The sequence below is a fragment of the Equus caballus genome, chromosome 17, assembly GCF_041296265.1.
Source record: "Equus caballus isolate H_3958 breed thoroughbred chromosome 17, TB-T2T, whole genome shotgun sequence".
NCBI lineage: Eukaryota > Metazoa > Chordata > Mammalia > Perissodactyla > Equidae > Equus > Equus caballus.
Window position 1 is genome coordinate 45,788,174 of NC_091700.1, and position 23,845 is coordinate 45,812,018.

The window sequence follows — 23,845 nt, forward strand, 5'->3', positions numbered from 1 at the left end:
TCAAGTTATTAATTCAAACTTCTATTTACTTGATAAGAGATAAAGGTAAACAAAGATAATACATTGACACTCAGGGTCTAGAGGCTAGTGGCTGTGTTTTTTTTCTTTCTTTCTTTCTTCTTTTTTGAGGAAGATTGGCCCTGAGCTTAACATCTGTTGCTAATCTTCTTCTTCTTCTTTTTTTCTCCCCAAAGCCCCAGTACACAGTTGTATATCCTAGTTGTAGGTCATTCCAGTTCTTCTATGTGGGATGCCGCCACAGCACAGCCTGATGAGTGGTGCATAGGTCCACGCCCAGGATCTGAACTGGTGAACCCTGGGCCACCAAAGTGGAGTGCACAAACTTAACCACTCGGCCACAGAGCTAGCCCCAGTGGCTGCCTTATTGGATGGCACAGATACAGAACATTTCCATCATCACAGAAACTTCTATTGGACAGCACTGGTCTAGAACTATTGCTGGACTCTAAATTAAAATATAAAAAAATAACACTTTTGGAAAAAAAAGCCATAAAAAATATGATACTATGTAAAGCATATTACAAAACAAAATATTTGACTACTACATATATCTTCAAGTAGCCATCTTAGGACATTTTGTTTTGGACTAAATATTACTGTATTTAGTGACTCAGACTCAACCATTTATTTTTATTTTAAAAATTAGATTAATTCATTTGGTATGTCGGCACAGTAAATCTAAAAAATGTTTTAAGGGGGGAAAAGTGCAGCTTTCCGAGGTGACTACTTTTAGAGACAAAAGATATCATTGTCTTTAGAGCTCTCGTCAGCAAGATATCAGAATACAAAAATATAATATATTTAAAGTGCCAATTATGCCCAGTTAAATTATAATTGAAAAGTAAGAGTAAAATACAAGTATTTTTGGACAAAAATCAAGTATATATATCATCCATAGATTCTCACTGAGGGAGCTACTCAAGGACTTATTTTAGTAAGAAAGAAAATTAACCCAAAAGGAACTGGTAGGTTGCAATGGTCATAGCAAAGGAATTGAGAACCATGTTAGAAAATTGCCTGCTTAATAAATGCAAAAAAAGAAGATGGGTTTTTTTTTGGTTTTTTCGGCTGAGGAAAATTCATCCTGAGCTAACATCTCTTGCCAATCTCCCCCCTACCTTTTTTTTTTGTGAGGAAGATTGGCCCTGAGCTAATATCCGTGCCAATCTTCCTCTATTTTGTATGTGGGATGCCACCACAGCATGGCTTGATGAGTAGTGTGTAGGTCCCTGCTCAGTATCTGAACTGCAAACCAGGGGCTGCTGATGTGGAGCACAAACTTAACCACTGTGCCACCAGGCCAGCCCCACCAATCTTCCTCTTTTTGCTTGAGGAAGATTCTCCTGGAGCAAACATCTGTGCTAATTTTCTTCTGTTTTGTATGTGGGTTGCCACCACAGCATGGCTGCCGATGAGTGGTGTAGATCCACACCTGGGAACCAAACTTGGGCTGCCGAAGTGGAGCACACCAAACTTAACACTAGGCCACAGGGCTGGTCCCAGCAGGTGGTTTTTTGAAAAAGAAAGTGGAACTAACATGAAAGATGGGAAGGAAGAGATCAGAGTTAATGCATTTTAAGATTTCTACATGTTTTTAAAATTTTTTGCAATAAGCATCTATTACTTTTATAATCAGGAAAGGAAGTACACTTTCTTAAAACAGAAATATCATTTCTTGGAAAGTTAGTTTGAAACCCATAAAAATGTTAGTCATTTAAAAGTAATATAGTTCAAAATCATACATTACTTTATTTGAACGGGACTTTAAATTCTTTGGTTCAATAGAATAGGAACTGAAAATAATTTTCATTTAAAATTCCTTCAAAAGCACAACTTGCAGTATAAAATGTACTGTTTTTATAACATTATTTAATTCCTTGGACGAAGTTAATTATCTATTTACTTTTACCTGTTTTTAGGTATATAACACCAAATTACTTAGAAGATACAAGATATCTACCAATTGCTTTTTTAATTTGAAAGCTATAACTACCGTAGGTTTTGTTTTTACCATGATCCCCAAATTCAGTATACTTATTTTTGTACTGAACTATGAATCTTTTAATTCTTCCATTTATAAAAACCTATCTATCCTTTAAATACATAAAATGATTATTTTATAAAGTGCAAGAAAGTACTCTAGCAACTTACTATATATCTAACGATAAATCATATGTACAATGCTACTTTGCTTTTCATGTGCCAAATATACTTTCCATAAACCATGAAGAAAGCACTAGCTAGACATCTAGAAGGGAGATGTCCATCCAAACATGGACTTGGACTTACAGTCCTTTGATGGCCTCTTAAATGTTCTTGGATGAAGCACAAGCTCCTTCACATGACTTCATGTCCCTCTGGGATCTAGTCCCTGCTTATCTCTCCAGCTGTATCCACCATTCTCCCACATCTGCATCAGGCTGCAACTGTGCCATGATTAGATTTTAGAAGGAGCCTCTTGCTGGCAATCATCCAACAAGTATTTACTGGGTGACTATCTGTCAGGTACTGGGTCAGAGGCTGGAAACGCAACCGTTAAAAAAAAAAAAAAGACTTGCTCTAGTGGAAGACAAACATTAAACAAACGCTTATCTGTAACCAATTAACTGCAGTACTAAAGAGGGACAAAGGCTTGGTATTATGACAACTGATTACATGCCGCTATGAGGGAAAGATTAACCCCAAGGTGAGCACTTGAGAGTAAAGTGGACCAGGACTGCTTTTGGTTATAAGAGGTGAGGCAAAAGGACTGGGTGGAAACAACTCCTCCAAGTTGAGAACATGTCTCAAAGTGACTAAGAGATAAACCTTTAGAGAGAAAACAGTGACTGAAGACAGACATAGGAATGTTTACAAAGTGTTAGAACTAAGTATGTGTAACTCCTGGAGAAAAAAATACATAACTAAGTGGCAGTGTTTTTCTCTTGTTCTAACCTTAGCCACATCCCCTAATGCAATCATCTCTCAGGGGTTTGGCCTCTAACGGTAGTCTGTTATGCTGACACTGAATTATCTCCCTTGTTTCAATCATCTCACTCCACAGTGTGATCTTATGAGATATGCAAGCTGGGAGGCCTGCACTGGTACTTTCCTTCCATATTAAATGATTGTTCCCATTATTTCACAATTTGAAAATTCCTTGGGGTTTCAGTTTTGTTTAGGTAAGTGCTTCTTCAAAAATGGTAGCTGATTCTTGTCATAATCTTACACTTGAATTTATTTGCAGCCACTGCATCCTGATTGAGGCTCATGTGGTATACCTTCAATTCTAATGAAACAGTTCTAAAAGCCAGTTCCATCATCCAGAGAGTGTCATGCCATTTTTATTCTCAAAGTATTTAATCTTTTAAATATATAAAGGAAAACACTGAATTAACTTTTTCTAAAATAAAGGACTCATATAAAAATTTAACCTTCCTATTATACATTTAAAAAGTCAACTCCAAGGGTTTTGTTTTAATTAAAAGAAGATATCTTATGATTGAAAACTCAAAAGGTTCATCTATGGACTGAAAATACAACATTTTGAAAGAAGTAAATCTTAAAATACTTAATTAACCTTGAATAGTTGAAAATGATTTAGCAGGGTTCTTTACTTAACACTAAATAATTCATTTAACATTATCTCAAGGAGTGTCGAAACAATTTGCAACTCCATTTCACCACTGAATAACGCACTAGATTAAACATTACTGACCTCAGCATGCCTTCAAAGTCAAAATAAGGTTTATCTGGGCTTATACAAAATAACATAATCTGAAAATATTTGGTTTGTAAAGCAGAACAGCAAACTACATAGAGGTTTTAGGCTGGACTGGGAGCAAGCTAAAAGCTCACTGTCCTGAACATTTCACAAATGAGTCTTACTTTCTCATAAAATTTTTAAATGTGGTGTTATTTTCAAGAAACAGTAATAGAAAATAATATTCTACGATATTTAGATGCAGCTAGGCCTTGTTTTACCTTCATTTTATAAATCATTTAAAAAAACACTTGGTGCTAATTACTACCCCTACTTCAGGACAATTTAGAATATACTTCCATATTCTTCGAAGGCTAGGAGTTACTGAATTACTAGTCTTTCTAGAATTTTTATTTAAAGAGTCACTTTCATCTCTTATTTCTTCCCAACAAAGAAAAAGCTCAAAGGCTACATGACCTAAGAGCAGAAACACTAGGTAAACAACAACTATAACAAATAATGAACATTTGAATAGCGCTTGCTATGTACTGGAAACTGTGTTAAAAGCTTTACCTACATCATCTCAAACTCACTTTTTCCTCATTGTAACAAAAGCAGAACTGGAACTCATCTTCTTTTTTATCACAAGGTTCAAGCACTTAATCTATACAGTGCCTAAAAATACACAGTCCCTTCTATACAGTCCCCTAAAAGGCCACGTAACAAAAGAAAATCTCTAATTAAAATCTCACTGGATTTAGTTAAAAATAAGTAATTCTCCTTGACATTCATCAATCTGCCTCCAACTAGCCCAATTCCATACACACACACACAGAGGAGGAGCAAATTCTCCTCTACAACACTGAAAAAAAGATTCCTACTAAGTCAATGTCACTAGTTATTAGGCTATAATCATGGTCCATAATCACCTTTATCAAAATTACTTAAAGATCTTCTTGATTATACTTTATTGAGATTTATGTACTATACTGGGAATTCAATTTTCATTATGTAGTGTATTTTTGAAATATGAAATTCATGTAAAAAAAGAATAGTAGCATATTCATCGCCCACATATTTTAAAAGATGAACACTGTAAGATTTAACGACATGAGAAACAGCCAAACTCTATTGCTTTTAACTGTTGGCAGATTGGGGAAGAGAAGTCCACAAATCTTAGCCAATAGATCCTTCATTGACCTCATTGGTAAGTACAGTGCTTCTCATGTAAAAGCAACTCAATAAATATTTGTTAAGCAAATGAACAAATGACACATTTACTTACAATCAGATCACAAAGGAAAAGGCCGAATCCACTATTAACAAATATCACAGTAATGCCTGATTTTATACATGTAGACTATTTTCATGCCTAAACCAAAAGCCCTAAGTAATACTTCTTTGCTAATCTGTTTTTCAACTATAGAATTAAACACCACAAAAAAATCTGAACAACAAATGTTTCCACCAGCAAGTGGCCAACGTAGGAGTCATTTTATAATGTAAATATCATTATGTTAGCATTCATCTATCCTTTGTTCTACAGCTCATTTGACTGCAATTTATGCTATTCTTAAAATGACAGGTTTTACAAAAGAATGTGTACTTTCTTAAGATTTTGATTTCACTTGTGAAAGGAAAGAGTAAAGCAGTGAAGAAGGTAAATAGTGTCTCCCAAGGGGGTAAAGAGAGGCTGACATTTGCAGGGTGAGAGAAAGAGAAAAGTCTCATGACAAGGAGAAGCAGCAACAGCGCTGGGAGGGCCTGTGAGCGAGAGCACATACAGTTGGGCCAAAGGCAGGTAATAAAAAAAGTTTTGCAAGAAGGCCCAGCTTGGGAGCAGGTGAAAAGAAGGCTTGGAGAAGGGCCATGGGAGGTACCAACCAGGTGCATGCTGAGCTGATTTACTGATAGGAAAAGGTTCCGAGGACGCTTAGTTTTAAGACAGTGCATTTATAGGAAGTTTCAGTGTCTTAGGAAGAGGACAAAGAGGGTTTCTGAGAGGAATTCTAATAGTAGCACATGTTAATCTATTAGAATGTAGATTTCAGTGGCAATGAAGAAATTTTAGGGCTTGCAATTGACAAGTAATCAAATTATACCCTTATCTGGCAGAGCTACTGGAATGGATTATAGATAGTAATTATTAAACACTTTGGACAAATATCTCTTACAAATATTTCTTAATTATTTGTAAGCTTCACGAAAACAGGGGCCTTGCTCATAACTCTAGGGGCCCAAAATAGGCATGTGATATAAATGTGTTGAATAAATAAATCAGGGGAAAAAAGGACAAGAAGAAAAGTTTTAGGCTGCCTTTAATCAGAGATGGTAATTTGGTTGTCAAATCATTAGATTTACAGTAATATATGCTAACATTTAGATTTAGCATTTAAGAAAGACTGTAAAATGTGTTAAGGTTTAATTTTCACTCCACAGGAAATACCCAATAAAGGAAAATACTCCATTATCTACTTACACTGTCCAACATGGTAGTCACTAGTAGTATACAACTATTTAAATTAATTAAAAACTCAGTTCCTCAGCACACCAGCCACATTTTAAGTGCTCATAAGCCCCATGTGGCCAGAAGCTACCATACTGGACAACACAGATATAGAAGGCTTCTATCATTGCAGAAAGTTCTATGGGACAGCTCAAGAGAATCACAAACTTGAATGTCTACAGGGGCCTGTCAAGTAGAGTAGAAAGTAACAGCGAGAGGTGAGGGCTGTGATGATCTGGAAATAGAGCATATGCTCCATCTCAAGCTGGCAAAAAGTCCTCAACACCAGCCGACTGTTACTCTGTAGGAATGTACGCCTAGTATTACCAGATCTTCTGATTATTCAAGAAAATGCAGACTCAGATTTTTATGTGAAATCACTTATTAAAACACTGCCAACTAATTCAATTTAAAAAGTGGGCCACTTTCTTACTCCTCTAAAAACAAAAACAACCCCTCAAAACCAAGAAACACATACATTTGCTATACCAGGCGAACAGTTAGCAGCCCTATGATTTATATATCTGTATCCCAGGAGTTTTTGTTTGTGTCTTGTTTTAAGCAAAGAAGCAGCAAAGAATTAAGAATTATTACTAGAAGCAGGAAAGTCACAACACAAGTGTGTCATAACACTGGTGTCAAGACTATAGTTTTGTTGAAGGACCAGCAATTTCCTCCTCCTTCATTCGCACACTCCCATCCTAGGGAGAATCCATGAACTGGCTAATGGACTCTTCTGGATTGTTCTTAGGGGAATACACTCCAAATGGTGGTCAGACTAAGAATCGAAAAATATATCCTATATAATTTGTTTTTGGCTTTTTATAAAACTAGCAATTTCACACGATTCAACCTAACAGCTCCCTCTTAATGAAAGACTTAATACCAAGATGAATTTTTCTAAATGAGACTAATGTAATTCAAATTGCTAATTAAGTCCCAGTGTAATGGTGACTTGCCCCTCATCATACAGTTTATCAGAGGCAGAAAAGGAAAAAAAATTCAAGACTCCTTGCCCAGTCCTCTTCATCTATGTCATACCTGCATCTTAAATATAATGAAACAATTTAGATATCTTTTCAAGTTGGTAAATGTATACTACCCCAATTTAAAATATTTATAGCTATTTAAAAAAATACATTATGTCAAAAAATATGTTCATTACATTAGCCAGCAAGGTGTTAGGAAGGGCCTGTACCTGGCGAGGGAATGACTCACACTGGACTTTTGTTTTCTCCTTAATTCTTGTTAGAAACAACAGCCACCCACAAGTTTTTGGTATGTGTCGAGTAAGGTAAAATAAATGGCAATTAGTGTAATGAAGCCTTTTTTTTTAAGTTGCTTGTTTTTTTCTTTTAATTATGGCCTAATTTCTGTTTTTCACTGAAATGCTGTACGACTGTCAATCCCTTATCAAATTTTCACTTCTCCAGAAAGAGTACATCACCAGCATTCCAGAGAGTATCCTATTTACCTTTGTTAGCTAACCAACATGAAATCACCACTCAACAGTCCCAAATATAAAGATCTTACCTCACGGCCAAAACATTTTTACTACCTTACATAGTTTCCTTTTCTCTTATATTCCTCCTTTCTGTAATCTATTTATTATCTTGAACTTGAAGGCATATTCAGTGGATAACTTTAACCTAAGCAGGAGCATTACTTCTAAGTCACCAGCGATCGGTTGCATGCAAGTACAACAGATGCCCAAACTGGAGGTGCAGGGTCAGGAAGGCAGCACGCCCAACGGTTATTTTGAGTATGGGAAGCAAGAGGATATGTAAGGTTTGCACTGCCTAAAGTTTTTGTTCAAATAATTATAAATTTTGGCTACTTGCAACTTAACCCACTGCAATATATTTTTTTTTCTTTAGTCCAAGTCAGAGATAACTTTTTGTACCATTTTATGAAAGCAAATTGCTTTTCACTTTGGAAAGGTTGGATTCCAATATAAGTGTGTGTGCGATGGGGAATGGGAAGAAGGAGAGGGGCAGGCAGAGAGGAAAGGGGGAGGGGCCAGAAGAAAGGGACAGCATTTGATGGAAGGAACCCTTTACCGCTTATGCTTCTCCTGTTAATCAAATACTCTAATCACTATTTTAGTACAGGCATAAAGAAATACACGAGAAAAGAAAATGTTTATCTGATCAGGGACCACTTATTATTTCTCAATACATGACCAAGTAGCTACTCTTTCTATGCTAGTAATGAAATTAACTTAAACTCCAATGCATGATGACTAACAAAAATACTTAAGTTTCATTCTTTAAGAACTTTTCATTTTATTTCCCTTCTTCAAACTCCAACAAAAATAAAAAGCCTAAATAATTTGGTATGGTTCCTAGGGGCGAGAGGGTGAAATCTTATCTATCAAAAGGACCAGTAATATTTATAACTCAATATTCAAAAGAGCAAGAAAGAAATATCTTTAGTATTCAGACTCATGCCGATAATCTCACATTAAAAAAAAAAATCAGAGGGCCAGCCCCAGAGGCCTGGTGGTTCAGCTCAGCATGCTCTGCTTCAGTGGCCAGGGTTCGGTTCCTGGGCATGGACCTACACCACTGGTCTGTCAGTGGCTATGCTTTGGCAGCAGCCCACAGAAAAAGAAAAAAAGAGGAATACTGGCAACAGATGGCAGCTCAGGGAGAATCTTCCTCAGCAAAAATAAATAAATAAGTCAGACACTAAAGCAAACCTATAGCATATAGAACAACCTTGAATAATGCCCAGTCTAGAAAGAAAGTACCATACCATGGTATGGCAGGGTCTGAAACCAGACTCTGGTTTTAATTTCCAGTTCCACCATTAGGTGTGACCTTGGTCAAGACAGTCAATCTCTTTAACACCTTGGTGTTCTCATGGGGAAAAATGAGGATTATAACAACAGAAATATGTGATATAATTTTTATATAACACTTAGTGAATGACTTGTCCCATAGTATACATTCAGTACATTTGAGCTATTATTGTAGTTATTATTATCACTCAAGTAGCCACAACAAACAGAAATGTATGGGAGTTACCTGAATAAACACAACTTTTAATAATTATCTGGTTCACCAATTGGATCGTAAAACCAAAACTTATGGAATCTGTGTTCACCTTTTATTTATTCTGATGGGGGAGACTTGGCTACATAAAGCACTTTCTTTGATCTCCTCTGATGTTTCCAAGAAAATTTCTTTCTAAACGCCATTCAGCTGCAGGTAATGCTTATGGAAGTGCTAATTAGAACTAATTATAATTTAACCACAGCCCCAAAAGACATATAAAAATATAGTAGCTTACAGTTTGGGGTAATTATTTGTATATCTGATTCAAAAAATTTGCTGAATTTTAGATGTTAGAAAATATTTTGGAATTTAATCCTTAGGGTACTCAAATCAATCTTCTCACACATGACTGTCAACCAGTAGTGACTAGAACCATGCGTCTGAGTTTAATACAAGTAGAAAAATGCATTTGAGCAGAACGTCTCCTTAAATTGCGCAGACAACTCATGATAACCATTTTAAACTACTAGTCTCAAAAATTATCTTTCGCCGTCTTCCTCATCATACTAAAAAGATTCAAGGAGGTTATATAATTTTCTTCCCAGGAGACAGGGTCACCTTCAGACAAACTGCATAGTGGGCACAACCGAATGAAGTAAGAACTGTTTTATTCCTCTCCCTCCCTTTATCATGAATGTCTATTTTACTTTAGCTAGTGTTCTTATTTTTCACCTCTTTGACCTTTCTAGCTGATATTCTCTAGATTTTTTATACAGCTCTGGATTATTTCACATGCATTATTTGACCTCGATGGCTAAATAGGCTAATGCTTTTAGGGAACATTAAACAATAACATTTAGCCCTCTTTATACCCATAATCCCTCAGAATTAGTTTAGATTTTTTTATACTTTGCCCAACACCGACCTACACTGACCCATATAAACTTTTCGGCAGGGGCGGGGGGGGGGATAAATTTAGATGGTATTTAGACATCTTCTTGACACTACCATTTCACCACGTGCAACTCAGGAGATCTCACCATTCATTTCTTCTCCCAGATTACTTTCATAATTAGAAAGTGAGTTTTGCCTAAGTACTAATTCTAGGGGCTCCTCCTGCTTAAACTCTTCCACTCAGCTAAGTAACTCACTCCCACCTTCTACTTCTTTGTGGATTCCCCACGTACAGCAAGAGTACACAGAATCCCATTATGATTTGCGACTCAGAGGAATGACTGGATGAGAGATTTGTAGGCCAAGCAGTCACTGTGGCAGTTCAGTGTGATGTACTGGGGACTGCCAAGCCCTTGTATTTTTGAATTACATCATATACATCTTGATTAGAAGTACTTAGAGTTGGATAATTTCTGGAGAAGGATTTAAATGAAATCTAGATAGTGCCATTAGGGGTAAGATCGCCACAATAAAGGTTCCTTTCAGTACCATTTTTCTATTTTTGTAATTTTTAGCTTTACAATTTCTATGGTAAATAGTAAAATAAATATTACAGCAAAGGCTAAGAGGCTAGTACAGAAATTAAAGCATATGGACACAATTTAATAAAATTTCCATTTAATTTGCTAATTTCATTAGCATTTGAAACTGCTAATGAATCATGAGAAATAAAAATAAAGATGGGTGTCTTTTTTTCCTCTCCTAAATTTGTCCTGAAAAGCCAAGAAAACTCAAGTTAGGCCTTTCACTATGCAAAAATAACAAACTCTAATGCATTACTTGTAAGATAAACAGAATGCACAAGTGTTTCATTTTCATTAAGGATTGAAATGTATTCATTAATTTAAGGTTGGAATTTGGTTTTGAGAGCTTAAAGTCTCACACAGGTTTTACCTTTACAGATAAAATTCTTTAAAAAGTAAAAGAGAAACTGTAAGAAATTACCATTAATATAATAAAATTAGCTCAGTTTCATAACAGAAACACTAATGCTTACATGTTCACCACATTGATGAAGTGCTGAGAACGATTACACTAAGATGATCTATTTTCACAATTTTCTCCGTTCATGTTGCCAGCCCTCTTAACAGACATCCACCTACGACTACTTTTTTGTAAGCTCCCCAAACTTCTTATCCACTGACTGATAGACTTCTGGTTGGTAGCATGTGGTATGGACTTGTGCAACACTGACGTGAAGTTACCTGTCCAACATGCAAATTTTCTCTTACATAAAGCCTATGGATGGATTTATTAAGAACTAAACATATCTTTTTATGAGTTTAATAAAATAATTTTTTCTTGCTATTAGTAGAAGAAAGAAGGCATTATAGAAATGTTTCAGTCTGGTTTTTCTAAATATATAAAATACTACCTGGTTCAATTCAAACCTACGTTTTTTATAGCTGGTCTTAGTACAAAGGCAATAAACTTGGCATACAGGAAAAGGGGTTTCTAAACAGGGTGTGGGTGAAAACAATCCTGATGCTTTACAAATTTAGACTCTGTGTGTTATTTTATTTGCACTGCTAGCTCTATTTAAAAGCAGCTTCACCTTTTAGTCACTCATTTTATGGCCTATAACTCCTACAAAATGTTAGGGATATCAGGCTATTCTTCATGCAGCTCTAGTTAGTCAAAGAATGACTACTATTATGGGCCCCGAACAAATACATAAAAATATTTTCTGCATCATCAACATGCATGGAGGGTACAAATTATTATATAGGCTACTTATAGCCATGATGCATATTTAAGAAGTGATGGACAAAATCCATTTTATTTTGCTAAGCTGTTGATATGAAGATCTGGGTCATTTATTTTCATAAACGTTGCTTTGGTAGACATCTTTGATAAAGCTGAGTAACAGTAAGAAAGCAAAAACTCCTATATTATTTTTTCCAGTTGTAGTAATGGTTTTATACCAAGCTCTTTTCCCCAATTCCCTCCAGTATTGCTACTGAAGGCAAGGGCAAAGTCTGCTCCATGGAACAGTCCAAAGTAACTTGCTCAGCAGGCAACCGACCCTACAACCTTGATCTCCTAAAACATTCCATTCAACAGCTGAGTTAGGCAGGAACAAGTGAAAAAATATGTATGTATGTATGTATGTACATGTACATATAAATACATATGTGAATGAACACATTCTAAAACATACCAATGTTTTTCCTGGTTCATTATTCAGAGCCAAGAAAGAAATTAATAAGGATTTGGGCTTACTGCATTTTTATACAGATCAAAATGTGAATATAGATGACTAGAGGGAAGTAAGCGTCTGTGGCTTTAATTCACGCACAAGATAGGGGTTAAAGTATGGAGTGTGTTTGATAAAAAGCAATTTAAGTGTCAAATGAACTCGGTGGTTTAAAGTGTGAGTCTTTACATATTTTATAACAGATGGTACAGCAATAATATTTATATCATTTAAGATTACATCAGATTCTTAAAACTGTGAACTTGATCACCATGAACAGGCTACACTACCTTCCCCAAATAATGTATATTAGAGAATGTGTATTTCCTGTAAGGTATATCTTTACACTATGTGAAATCTGAAGGAAATACATTTAAAAAGTGAAAATACATTTATGCAAAGTAGTGACTAAAGGGACTTAAAATAGATGTGTAGAAATGAATGAGGTAATATAATTCAAGGAAGTTGAGCTAACAGAAACGGAACAATAAAAGAACGGAAAAATTTTTCTATTTATTATACTATAAATTGAAGGCTTATACCTCGAATTATTCTAAATGGTTTAAAGCTAAGCACCCAAGATTGTTAAGTAGTTCTACTTGCTAACTCTCTGATCAATTTTTTTGACTCCTGAAAGTACTGAGGTTAGGGATTAAATAAGCTGCTTATGGTGACAGAAGCAATGTTTCTCTAGCCAGCCACTGTGACATACACTGCAAGTATGAATCATTTTTTCAAATTAAAATTTCTATGATCTTATGACTGTGTGATGGGTGCCAAGAGAATACAACAGTGGGATCAAACAATTTCTATTCAGCAAATTTAAAAGAAGCTTTCTGCAAAATCCCAGTTGCCTCTGAGTAGAAACGAGAATTATTAGCTGCATATCACGTCAAACTGTAGGAACCTACCCAGGCAGACACTAAGCAAGACACCGCTGCTATGGTGACTAAGCTAATACAGCAAATGGCTACTTCATTAGCGACTCCACGAAACTATAAATGCTGGAATAACAGATGGGAAATATCTGGCAGTATGTGGCCAGCAATGTGGGCTGGGATTCAGAGGGAATTTCTGAAAAAATAAGGTAAATTTTAATATGCTGTTTTAGCAACCTTTGAAAAATTAAGAAGAGAGATTCTGGTGCTAACTAGAAGAAAATGAAGCCAGGCAAAAAAATTAGAGAAGTGCTTAGGCTCAAGGGAGAGTGCTCTGTTTAGGACCAGCTGCTGCGGTAAGGATATTGATACTAAAGAGTGAAAGTCACTTAGACTGTCATTTAGGATGGCAGAGGGAGAAAGAAGGACTCCCTACTCATTCACTGCTTGAGACTTCTCACTGTGAATGGGGTTTTAGGCCACATAGTTTAGCTTTCCCTCCAACAACAGGATGAATAGAGGGGTGAGAAAGAAGATTTCTGCACACGTTTTTAACTCTGAAGAATTTAAACTTTAGATTCAAGAATGAAAATAAAAGGTGGATATAAACTTCTGTCTATAATACAGTGACAAAATATTAGTACTAGAATCAGACTTACCTGAAAGAAGTTAAATTATCCAGCATTCCACATACTCTTATTCCAACCTCATAAAAACAAAGGCGGCAAACTACAAAACCCACTCTCGTCTTTTCCTTATGAACTAATACTGCCACTGAAATCTTTTAGTTGACACTATATAGAAACTAACCAAAATATGCTTATATTTTAGTATCTACTAAATGTTAGTTATATAAACATTGTTATATTAATATATTATGTTAGTTATATAAATGATGCTAGTTATATCATGACCTTTTGATGACACACTGCCACAAAAATATAGTCCTAGTTCAAAGTAAAGTACTATTGTAATTACATGGCATGTAGCTAGTTATGTATAACATTGTTATTGTTATAACATCTCAAGATGGACAAGTACACTGACAGTACTGACTCATGCTAGTTTTTTCCAAAACTACCATTACTATTAAAAAAGACTTGCAATATACAAAACTTTCTGACTTCTAGCAAATACTAAGCAATGCTATGCTTGTTTTTGTCCTTGCTTTGATGAGTGTAAAAGCCACACTTATTACACACCTTGACTTATCCTGTCAAATTTCTCTTAGGATGCTCTAATCCTGTCCTGTCTGCCCCAGTTGCTTGTGCACACTACACCGCAACAGACTCTCCCTTACTTCCTATCTGAGTGGCTTTCTCATCAGCTTTGCTCAAGACACACAAAGTAGGATTGGAATCACCTTGCCTACCATTCTCAGTACCCTACCACACATGGGTTGCCATTATTAAACTTTTTACTCTAATTTCTTATGTACCTATTTTACCTTCCTTGTTAAATTTTAAGTTTGTTTATTTGCTGGGGTCTTTTTTTGGTGGGGCGGGGACTTGTATCTTACATACCTGTCTTTCTTTGTGGAGCTCAGAATAGCGCCTAATTAGGTGTTTTATTTCTAAAATAGATGACCAAAAAAATTCCGTACATTACTAGGTTTGCCCTTCTGAGCAGGTTTCCTTTCTGTCAGTAGCTCTCTAACATCTTCTCATCTTTACCATTCCAATGTCTACACATAAATCTCTTTCTTCCTCACCTTCCTAGTTCCTCATACTGTATTATAAACAATATCTCCAATTTCTACTAAATATCTATTTATATGGTCTTCTCACCAGCCACCTTCCACTTCCAAGAAAAGCTTCTGTTTTCACACTATTACATCTTTACCATCTCTCAACAGATTCAGAGGCAAGACACTGTATCCCATGAGTGCCTGCTCTTAATCAATTAATGGAGAAGACAAACATACAAAGAGGCAAATAATACTGAACAGTAAAAGCTGCAATAGAGAGATGAGTAAAGGACACGGGAAGACCGGGCAATTGCTTGGAAGAGTAAGGAAGGCTTTTCTGGGGAGGTGAGGGCCTACCTAGGAGTTTGTTGTACAAAGAACAGGAGTGGCATGAGGAGCAGAAGAGGGGGAAATCCAGGAGTGACGAGGAATTCTCAGAAGTTCAAGAGAAAATAAGAGCAAGCAAGAGACAGAGAGAGAGAGAGCAAGAAAGAAAGGAAGGAGAGGGAGGAAGAAAGGCAGAAAGAGGAGAGGAGGGAGGCAGGGAGAGGAGAAGAGATGAAGACTAAGTGGTAAAAAGATTGTAAAGTCAGGCTACAGAAGCTCTTGTATGCCAAACTAAGCTATCAGGAGGCTGCTGTTAAACAGGGAACTACAGGAAAGGGTTCACTTTAAAATGAAGATTGGGGTGGCCCCGTGGCCGAGTGGTTAAGTTCTCACGCTCCGCTTTGGCGGCCCAGGGTTTCGCTGGTTCCGATCCTGGGTGCAGACACGGCACCACTCATCAAACCATGCTGAGCTGGCGCCCCACATGCCACCACTAGAAGGACCCACAACTAAAAAATATACAACTATGTACCGGGGGGCTTTGGGGAGAAAAAGGAAAAATAAAATCTTTTAAAAAATTAAAAATAAATAAAATGAAGATTAATTCTGGCAGCAATAAGAATCAGCCAGCGTAAGGACAGACTAGTGTCAGGGAGAACAATAAAGAAGGGATGAAGAGAAGCTACAAAACACCGGTGAAGGGTGTCTGAGTACAGCACATACAACATTGAATTCAAGAGGGTTCTGGAGGCCTAATATAAGCCAGGCCCACTGTCGGGTACTGTGGCAGAAACCAACAGAACAAGCCACAAGCTGGTGGAGGTGTGGGCGAGACAGACTAATACCCAAAGAAAAGAGTTTCTTGAAATTCTGAGGACTCCTCACCATTCCTGGAATTTGCCATCTTCATCTCTACCCTCCATTCCTCCTTTTTTTGCATGGTAAACTCCTCCCTGGGCCATCACCTCCCCAGCAAAGCCATCCCTTCCTCCCTAGGTGGCTGCTCCATGTCTCCTGTACTTTACTCATCTCTCTCTTGCCACTCTCAACAGAGGACTACCGTATTCCCACAGCCACCTAAAAAGCGAGTGTGGCAAGCATCATAACAGGACAAACCATCCAGTATGTCACTCAACTACATTCTACCTAACAAAGAACGTCTATTACTGTCAGGGACTACATTAACTACTAATCTACACTCCTTTTAAAGTCCATTAGCAAAAGCTTTAATAGAAATCTTCAATGAAAGCAAATGAAGACAAGACTATCAGAGAGGAAACCTAACTCAAGTAAAAGTTTTGTGATACTGGCTTTTTAAAACAGTTATATTGAGGTATAACCGACACACAATAAACTGCAGATACTTCAAGTGTACAATTTGACAAGTTTTCACACACAAATATACTTGTGAAGCCATGTGCTATTTGTTTTAGAAAAACTGCCCAGCCTTACAACCTATGTTCCTCAGTGACGAATTCTGTTTTTCCCATGGAGGAATCAATAAACCCAAACTGAATATATTTTTTAAAAAGTTACTCTATCTATCTCTGATCAACAATCTCAGGAACTTAAGGACAGAGAAGTTCTATTCTACATTTTTAATAGAATGATAACTATGGATATATATATTTATATAAAACTCTTCTAAACTGCATATGCTAATGAAATGCTTTTAAAATGTCAGTATACATTTGCCAACAATATAATTACATACTTTAAGAAAAGAGAAGCAACTGAACAATGATAGACTAGAAATAGTGCAAATATACAAAAGTAGCTTTCCTATATTTCAGCTACATAGTATTTTTTAAAGGAAAAGTATTTACAATAGCCACAAAAATAAATACACAGGGCAACCCTTACCAAAAGTATTCCATCCTATATGAAGAAAATGACACTGTTACTGAAAGATACAAAAGAAGGCTTTAAGAAATGGAGGGACAACTGTGTTTCTGAATGGGAAGATTAAATATGCTAAGAAGCTGATTATTCCCAAATAATTTTACAGGTTTAAAACAAAAATTTTTTTACTGGAATTTTTTGAATTTGGAAAAAGAACTATTCTAAAATTGACATGGAAGACTAAACAGAAAAGAAGAATTAAGAAAAATTTTTTAAAAAAAGAATAATGGGGAATATAATATTCTAGAAATTAAAATACATTATTAAGCCACAATAATTAAATGGCACATTTCTAATACAAAACTAGAATAATGAAGCAGAAAAGACTGCTTAGGAACAGATCCTATGATGTGTAAGAATGAAATTTATGATAAAGCGGTATCACATACCTCTGAATAAGGGAAGAGAAAAGAGGTAAAGTTCTATCCTGTAGGATATGCTCACAGGGAAAAGTGTCAAAAAGAAAGGCAGGCTTAAGAGACGTACAGTGAAATACACCCAATAGTATACTCTGGAGCTATGGTTTACAACATGACATACATTCTCAAATTTATTTCTGATTAGTAATGCGATCACATGGTATAGAATTCGTAAGGTACAAAAGGATGTATGGTTAAAAATAAGTCTCCCCCAAACATCCAGATCCTCCCCTGGGGGTACCCACTGACACCATCTCTTGTGCGTACTTCAAGACGCACTCAACGACATTTCAGTTTTAAAGAAATCATTGGGTTGAAATGTTTTGCCTTTGCTCTAGCTCTCAAATAACGGCTGTCTTTGGGAGACAGCTTGTCATAGGACAATGTCATTCTTGTGGAAAAGATTAACTGTTGGTGGAGTATTTAAGAGATGAGAAATTACCATACTCAGATTTAATCATAGTTTTCAGTCATTTTATCTCAACATAAAGGTAACAAGTAGAAACATAAGCCGGTGATTTAAAAAAATAGACTTCTGAGATACTTTAGATTACAGATGGAATAGCAATCAGGTTATAAACACAGCATTATATTGCTCTTGTCCAGATATTATCTGAAAACTGCGCCTCCTTATTAAGAATTCCGTATCTGCTAGACTAGTATTTCTCAAAATGTGCTCTGAGCACCACCTATATCAGAATCATTGGATTGCCTGTTGCATATTTCTGGTGCCAACTTAAGATCTACTGTGTCAAAAACTCTGGGGGCCGGGTCCTGGAATCAATATTTTTAACAAAGTTCCCAGGTGATTTGTATACACACATCAAAGTTTGAGAACAACTGGGTACTATACAAGCCCCATAAACACAAAAACCCTGTCTTTCTTATTCATTGTAGGCATACATTGTGCCTAGCACAGTGCCTGACAAAGAAGGTATCCCATAACATATGTTGAAGTTTAATGAAAGTATATGGGGATTGAGTGCAGAACATCTTGATTTGTTGCCAACACTTGACTGATTTTGAAACTGCATGCTTCATCCATGATAGAAATTTGAATAAAGAGCAGAGTAACAAGCTTTGGCAATCAACAGCTTAATAGAGTTCATTTAGTTGTATGACTCAGTTTCACAGCAAAGCCCGTGGAAAATGTCAGGGAATTTAATTAGCAATACTTTATTATACATCTGAGTTTCAGATAGATGGTACAAGAGTATCATGTTAATAACAAGTGACCCAAAGGAAGGGTTCCAAAATGAGAGAGTCTACATATTTTCTATTTTGTAATTTATTAAATACAGTGACACCTGGCCAACCCAGAACCAGGAAAGAAGCAAAAAAGAGCATCTCAGTAACCACAACAGATGTCAGAAGGCCAAGAATGACAGCTCTGGGCATGTGACTCATAGGTGAACCCATGAGACCTTCGCTCAGTCTATTCAGGCTTCTTTTACACACATTATTCATTCTAATAGAATTTTCAAACTGGTTTCCTAGCTCACAGGAGATTAAAAACACTAAATCAGAACGAAGAGAAGGAGCTGCAACAGACAGTAACACAGCAACATGACAAAATGATAGCTGCTAAGAGGGGAGTGAAAAATTATATAAAACAATCAAAATAACTCAAAGCATGATACTCTGTGGCCATCTTGTGAAAGAGTAAATAACCCTACTCTTCTTGATAGTATCTGAAGGCATCTACCACATAATTAAAAAATAGGTGTTTATAAGAAAAAAACAAGTTAAAGGAGGGCTAAATCATGTTCCCAATAAACTCTGAATATGAGGTATGGATATAGGTACAATATGGAATATATTTTAGAAAGATTTGCATGCATTAAAGCTAATTACAAAATTTTAAAGTTACAAACTTTTAAAAAGAATTTAGTAAGAACCATTTGGAAAACTCAACTATTAGAAACAACTCATTTCTCTAGAGTTACAGGAAGAAAAAAGATATTAATGTACCAAACCAACAGAGGTAATTCTTAAAACATGTTCTTGAAAAAAATAATTTCAGTTATCTCTTTTTTGACACGGTTAGCAAAAGTTATTTTTATTTTCTCTATTTGAAGGACTGTATAGCATATATACTGTCACTTAGTCATGATTTAGAATCCACATGGGATTATTGCTGGAAGTCAGGGTGCTGTATTCTATGAATTACTTTCATCTTGAAGGATAAATTTTTATGAAAAAGAAATATCTAAAGTATATATTAAAAAAACAGTGCTACTGAAATGCACTAAAGAAAACACAAATAGAAGTCTAAACTCCTAGTAATTTAATGAGCTGCAATAAAATGCCATATGGCATTCAATGTAATTATGTAATAAGTACTGAAAATCCTGTGAACAATAGCATTTGGCCATCACCACACCCACCCCCTCCAAAATTAGTCTGTACCAGACAGTACTGGCAAACAACAGAGTCGTAAACTAATTTTAAATATTTCACATTCATTTTAGCCTTATAAAGTGTATGTGTGAGCCAGTGTTTCTCCTATACAACTGCATCATTTTGGTCTATGCAGTAAAGTGTTAAAAGCTAGAAGATCTTGTGTAGTTCACGAAGCAGATTTAGTATTTTTCCTTTTGAAACTACACAGAATGCTGCATATCAAAGAACAAATTAGGGGCTGGCCCAGTGGCGCAGTGGTTAAGTTCATGTGCTCCACTTTGGTGGCCCAAGGTTCGCCGGTTCAAATCTTGGGTGCAGACCTATGCACCACTTGTCAAGCCATGCTGTGGCAGGTGTCCCACATATAAAGTAGAGGAAGACGGGCAAGGATATTAGCTCAGGGCCAGTCTTCCTCAGCAAAAAGAGGAGGATTGGTGGCAGATGTTAGCTCAGGGCTAATTCTCCTAAAAAAAAAAAAAAAAAAAAATCCCAAAAACAAAACCCAAAGAACAAATGATCCACAGTGAGCAACTCAAGGACAAGGAAAATGTCTTACTTACCTTTTTCTTCCTGAGTGTCTGGTACATAATAGGTGCTCAATGAACAAATGGGTTTACATAAATTTATGAAGCTTGGGCTGTGAAACCTTCGATACTATGGTGAAAAATACTGACTCTGAGGAGAAAACTCTGCTCACCCTATAATATTAACTTTAATTTCAACAGGTAATATAGCATTTTTAATTCCTTGTCCAAGCTACAATACATATAGTGTGTATCATACCAAAGACACACCATTTTAAAGGAAAAGTGATTTGAGATTTTAAAATTAACTGGAATATTTGTGAATTAAATATAAGTTAATCAAACACCTAAAAAACTATTAAAATTTAACACAGGAAAAAAACTCCTGTTAATCTTCAGATAAATCTCCAAAATGTAAGAGGCTAAAAAGATTACGAAAAATATTCATTCATGCAACAAATATTTATTGAGCATTATCATGTGACGGGCACTATGGTAATAGGGACACTGTCAGTAAGTCATAATTAATAATTAATATACTGCCACACAACAAGTACTAACAATACAATAAAACTAGGTAATGGTATATCAAGTAACGAGGTGGGGGGGGTGGGGAAGAAGGCTACATTATTTCACTTAGGAGTGGTCAGTTAAGGCCTATCTGAGGAGGTTACAATGTGACCTGAGAACTGGCTGATGGAAAGGAGGCTGACCCTTAAAGTCTGGTGAAAGACTTGTACTTAGACTGAAACAAGAGCCCTGGGATGGAACTGTTCTTCTATCTGAGGGACAACAAATCAGCTGTGTTGGCTGCTCCCTAGTGAATGAGAGAGGAGTGTGGTAGGAGAAGAGGATGAAGAAGCTTCAGGATCAGATCACGTAGCGTTTGGAAGGCCAGATCATGCAGGGTCTTGTAAATTCTAAGCCCAGAAGTGGAATCTGATCTATGTTAACGACTCTGACCGCTATGTGAAGAACGGCCTAGAGGGGGAAGCAGGGAGCCACAGTTAGGAGGCTACTGCCGTAGTAGAGGGAGGCCAGCTCCGTGGGCGAGCGCCCTGTGCAGTCACACTAGGCTTGCACTTGGAAGGGCCCTGCACTTGATTTAAAGCAGTGCTGTCACCATTCTGAAATTCTTAATAATTTATGAACAAGGGGCTCTGTATTTTTGCTTTGCAATAAGCCCTGCAAATTACATAGTCGGCCCTAAATACTGTATAGGTGAGTGAGGAAGGCAGCTTAGACTAGTGCAGTGGCGAGGTGGTAAGCAGCATGTCAGGGCGTAGAGAGTTGGTACAGCTGACAGAACTTGAAGATGGACTGGATGTGCCTTGTCAAGAAAAAAGGAACCACTGATAATTCCCAGGTTTTTTACCTGAGGAACTGAGTGGAAATGGGGAAGACTGGGGGCAGAATTGCATTAGGGGTAGGAGGGGAGGTAACAACCAAGAATTCTATTTCAGGTATGTGAAGTTAAGACAGCTGTGAGACATCCAATGGCGCTATCGAGGGGAATGTTGTATACATGTGAGTATGAGGGTCAGGAGAGAGGTCTGGGCTGGAGATACAAATTCTGAAGTTGCCATGTAGTGTTTTTAAAGTGGATGGGATCATTTATCTAGACAAAGTAAGGGAGAAAGAATTCAAGAGATAAGCAGGAGCCACAAGGACGACTAAGACGACGAAAATTACAGAGAGTCACAGTAACCAAGGGCGTAGAGTGTGCCAAGGACAAAGCCCTAAAGGAGACCCAGGAACCTCCCTCAGAGTGAAATACGCTCAGTCAGTGACTCATTAGGTCATCTGCCTGTTTGGTCTAACGCTGAAATACCCTACAATCATCCCTCTGTCTACTCTACCTACCATGCCATTCTACTACATTTCCTAAACACTCCTATTGATTCATCCCAGATTAGGGTGCGCTGTTCCTCCTAGACTCTCTCCCTCCCCCTCTTTATCTATTCAAAGTCCATGACTCCTTTCTCTGACTTTACCCTATCAGCATTTTCTGAAACCTGGTACTTACCACCTGTGCCAACCTCTCATACTGCATATAATAAATTATTATTTAATACCCATATATGATCCATTTCCCAAAACAGATAAGCTCTGGCTGCTTTTTAATGCTATACTGCTTACTATACAGTAGATGCTAAATAAATATCTGTTGAACAAATGAGTTCTGACACTTCGAAGCTATAAAATATGGGGAAATAAGAGAAGTAGATAAATCAACTTGTCATGCAACAGCTTAAAAAGGAATGACTCACTGTGATCAAAGTCCCGGGCAGCTTACAAGACAAAACGCATAAAACCTTAGTCTCATACCTTTCATTCCTCCTTTCATTCCACAAATATTTATCATGCACCTACTAAATGCCAGGCACTCTTCCAGTCCTTAGAGAAACACCAGTGAATAAAGGAGACAAAAGGTCTTGCCCTCATGGAGCTACGTGGGAATAATGTTCACTGGCATATTTTGCTTGTATAAGCTTACCAACACCTTCCTGTTTTTCCCACGTCTACTATTTTTCAGTTCGAAAAGTTTCTGCCTGAACATTATTACTAATTCCATCCTTTCAGTTTTCCTCAAACACATAACACATTACAAGAAGAGGGTTTGAGACATTCTGAGGCCTCCAAAGTCATAAAAAAAATCAGTACACAGTATAGGACAACTGTAATACTAGGGTATATTAAAGAGAAGGAGATCTTCAAAACTGCACACAACTAGTTCATCAAAACTACCCAAAGCAGGGCCGGCCCTGTGGCCAAGTGGTTAAGTTTGCACGCTCCACTTCGGTGGCCCAGGGTTTCACTAGTTTGGATCCTGAGTGCAGACATGGCACAGCTCATCAGGTCATGTTGAGGTGGCATCCCACATCATAGCACAACAAGAAGGACCCACAACTAAAATAAATATACAACTATATACTGGGGGGCTTTGGGAAGAAAAAGCAGGGAAAAAAAAAAAGATTGTCAACAGTTGTTAGCTCAGGTGCCAATCTTTTAAAAAAAAAACAAAAAACAGGGGCCAGCCCGGTGGCGCAGCGGTTAAGTTCTCACGTTCCACTTTCGCGGTCGGGGGTTCGCCGGTCCCGGATCCCAAGTGCACACATGGCACCGCTTGGCAAGCCATGCTGTGGTAGGCATCCCACATATAAAGTAGAGGAAGACGGGCACGGATGTTAGCTCAGGGCCAGTCTTCCTCAGCAAAAAGAGGAAGATTGGAGGCAGATGTTAGCTCAGGGCTAATCTTCCTCAAAAAAAAACCAAAACACAAAACTAACCAAAGCATTACAGATTTCACATAAAATTCACAAAAGAAAAATAATAAATTCCATAG

At 36.9% G+C, this 23,845-nt stretch overlaps 1 protein-coding gene across 1 annotated transcript in view; it reads right to left on the reverse strand.

Moving 5' to 3' along the window:
• Positions 1–23,845, reverse strand: part of GTF2F2 (general transcription factor IIF subunit 2) — a 147,728-nt gene that overhangs the window by 27,876 nt on the left and 96,007 nt on the right. The window lies entirely within an intron of this gene.